The 3,404-nt window shown below is 44.6% G+C and overlaps 1 pseudogene; it reads left to right on the top strand.

Moving 5' to 3' along the window:
* Positions 1-1,699: 1,699 nt before the first annotated feature.
* LOC102502318 (60S ribosomal protein L32 pseudogene) lies at positions 1,700-2,312 on the top strand (annotated as a pseudogene).
* The last annotated feature ends 1,092 nt before the right edge of the window (positions 2,313-3,404 follow it).

Below are 3,404 nucleotides of genomic sequence, written 5' to 3'. Positions count from 1 at the left end.
AGATCCCAAGAGGAAAATGGAGAAGAGATTGTGGCATGGCCATCCCCTCTTGGGGGGTGGGAGGGGACGTGATTTCTTACTTTCTTTCTCCCTGTCTTTTTCTGTCTTTCCAGTGAGCACACGTGTCTTATAGCAAAAACCTCTCCAAAAAAAAAAAAAAAAAAGAAAAGAAAAGAATAAAGAAACTAGCTGGGGGCCAGTAGGTAGTGTGGTGGTTAGGGCACTGGACTCCCACATGGCCGACTGTGGTTCAAGTCACAAACCTAGTGGCTTTCTTTCTCTCTCTCTCTCTCTCTGGCAAGTACATGTGCCCTATAGCAAAATTAAAATAATAATAATAATAAATAAAATTGGGACTGGCAGGTGGCAAGGTGGTTAAGGGCGCTGGACTTCCACAGGGCCGACCACAGTTCAATTGCTGGCAGTTTGCTTTCTCTCTCTCTCTCTCCCTCTCTGGTCAAAGTAAATAAAGTTACATTTAAAAATAAATTAAATTAGATAATCCTTAAAATAAATAAAGTATCTGGAGATGTGGCCATATCTTTCATTCTTGAGAACCTGAATGTGTGAGACTGATAATCTCCTCTTACTCTTGACCATTATCCTATAAGGCGGTACCCCAGATACCACCCATATTTCTCTGGTCCTATTTTTTTTAAAGAGAGATTTTTGCTATAGGGTGCAAGTACTTGCCAGAAAGACAGAGACAGAAAGAGAGACAGAAAGTGGGAAATCACTCCCCAGGGGGGATGGTGACGCCGCCATCCCTTCTTCGTTCTCCTCTTGGGATTTTGGGCACGCACGCACACTCCCCCTATGTGAGTTTGAAGCCACTGGGTTCGGAACGTGAACTGCAGTCAACGATGTGGGAGTTCTGCTCATAACCATTACACCATCTTCTGGTTCCCCCTCCTATTTTGTCTTCTGAGAATTATTCCTACCAACATCATGACCTCGTTTTCTTCTCTGATAGAATCAGAATGACCAGGTGGTTATCTCAGCTTCCATTTCAGCTGGAACTATTGTTTTGTCCCTCAATAAAAGTATCCTTCATTTGGATGCTAAATTCTTGGTATCAGTGGGTCCCGAAGTGGCAGGAGTGAGATAGCACTTTTTCTTAATTGACAAGACCCTTTTTTGAAATGATTTTTACAAAAATTTAAATTTGTGCCTAACAGCCAACACTTAATGAACATGAAAATGGAAAGTCTTGTGGGTGACTGAAATCCAAAAAGATAATTTTTCATTCCTTTTCAACTTTTCCCATGAAATCTAAAGCAGTTAATAAGTAAAGACTGGGGCCAGCAGGTGGCATGGTGGTCAAGGCACTGGCCTTCTACACGGCTGATGGGTGTTTTCCCGGACCTGGTGGCTTGCTTTTTCACTTTTTCTTTCTCTCTCTCTTTGGTCAAATTAAAAAATAATAACAACAAAGAAATTTAAATAAATAAATTCTTTTTAAAAAATAAATAAGTGAAGACTATCTCTGACCAGCCTGGCGGCACAGTTGAACTGCAGTGCTTGAAGCCATGTGGCTGATTGCAGATTGGTTTGAAAATTCACTGGGTGTGTGTACACCAGGTGTCCAAGAACCTGACGACCTAAACGGTTGGGGAAAGGGGGTTAAGGCACCCTGGAGAAGGGCTTCTCCCCCTCTCTCTGTTATCCACGCATATGTGCTCACTCTCGCAAATAAAATAAACTTCGCTCTCCTGGCGCTGCCAGTGGAGGTGGCGGCCATCTCTTTCCTGGGATCCTGGCCGCCCTCAGACCCCTTGTGAAACCCAAGATTGTCAAAAAGTGGGCCAAGAAGTTCATCCGGCACCAATCAGACCGATATGTCAAAATTAAGCGCAACTGGCAGGAACCCAGAGGTATTGACAACAGGAGGAGATTCAGGGACCAGATCTTGATGCCCAATATCGGTTACAGGAGCAACAAGAAAACAAAGCACATGCTGCCCAGTGGCTTCTGGAAGTTCCTGGTCCGCAACGTCAAGGAGCTGGAAGTGCTGCTGATGTGCAGTAAGTCCTACTGCGCTGAGATCACTCAGGTTTCCTCCAAGAACCACAAGGCCATCGTGAAAAGAGCAGCCCAGTTGGCCATCAGAGTCACCAATCCCAATGCCAGGCTGCGCAGTAAAGAAAACGAGTAGACAGCTCGTGTGCACATTTGATTTATTTATAAATAAACCCATAAGCACCCCCCCCCAAAATCTATCTTAACCTCCCAGTTGAAAAAGCTAAAGGTTGGGAACCAGCAGTTAGCGTAATGGCTGTGTCGCTGGACTCCCACATAGTCGACCGCGGTTCGTGTCCCGGACCTGGTGGCTTAAAACTCATGCCGGGCGCATGTGCGTGCGTGCCCAAGATCCTGAGAGGAGAATGGAGGAGAAGGGATTGCGGTGTGATCATCCCCCCTGGGAGGTGATTTCTCGCTTTGTCTCTATGTCTCTCTCTGTCTGGCAAGCGCACGCGCCCTATAGCAAAAATCTCTCCCCAAAAAAAAGAAAAAAAGAAAAAGCTAAAGGTTATTCAATAAGTGACATCTCTTATAAACATCTATCATCTTTATCTATTTACAAAAATGGTGATTCACATCTTCCTGGACCAGGCTTTTTCTTTTTCCTTTTAGTTTTGCTATAGATGTGTGCACTTGCCAGAGGGAGGGAGAAAGAAATCAGAGGGGAGAAAATGAGAAAGCACTCTTCAGGGGAGATGGCCACCTCTCAATCCCCTCTCGAGAGATTTCAGGCATATACACACGCATGCGTGCCTCGGGTGCTTTTCAAGCCACAGGTCTGGGACTTGAGCCACTCAGTCCACATGTGGGATCTAGTGGCCTTATCCACCACAGCATTGGCTGGCCCAACCAGGTTCCTTCATAACATCGGTAGTAGCTAGGAGAGAGCTGCAATATTTCTATAACTCCATTTTTTTGATCCTTGTTATTATATCTTATTTTTAAAATTTGCTATAGGGCACATGTACTCACTGGAGAGAGGAGAGAGACAGGGAGAGTGGGAATTCACCCCCCAGAGGCCTGGCCACACTGCAATCCCTTCTCCTCCATTCTCCTCTCAGGATTTTGGGCATACATCCACATGTGCCTAGCGGGTTTTTTCAAATTACCAGGTCTAGGACTTGAATTGTGCAGTCAGCTATGTGGGATCCAACCTCCTTAACCACCAGACCATCTAGTTGGCCTGAACCTAATTAATTTGTATTTGGAGTACTCTGGACTAGGTCATTCCATCAATCCATGTAGAATTTTTCTTTCCTTTTTTTTTTTAAGAATTATTTAATTTGATTTATTATAATTTTCAAAAATTTGCTATAAGGGGGCGTGGTGGCACCTGCCCTATGGCAAAAACCTATGGAGGCTGGAGGATTTTGACATGGAGT

This window comes from Tupaia chinensis, unplaced genomic scaffold (assembly GCF_000334495.1).
Source record: "Tupaia chinensis unplaced genomic scaffold, TupChi_1.0 Scaffold000099_1, whole genome shotgun sequence".
Taxonomy (NCBI): domain Eukaryota; kingdom Metazoa; phylum Chordata; class Mammalia; order Scandentia; family Tupaiidae; genus Tupaia; species Tupaia belangeri.
This window is presented reverse-complemented; position numbering and strand designations above follow the sequence as displayed.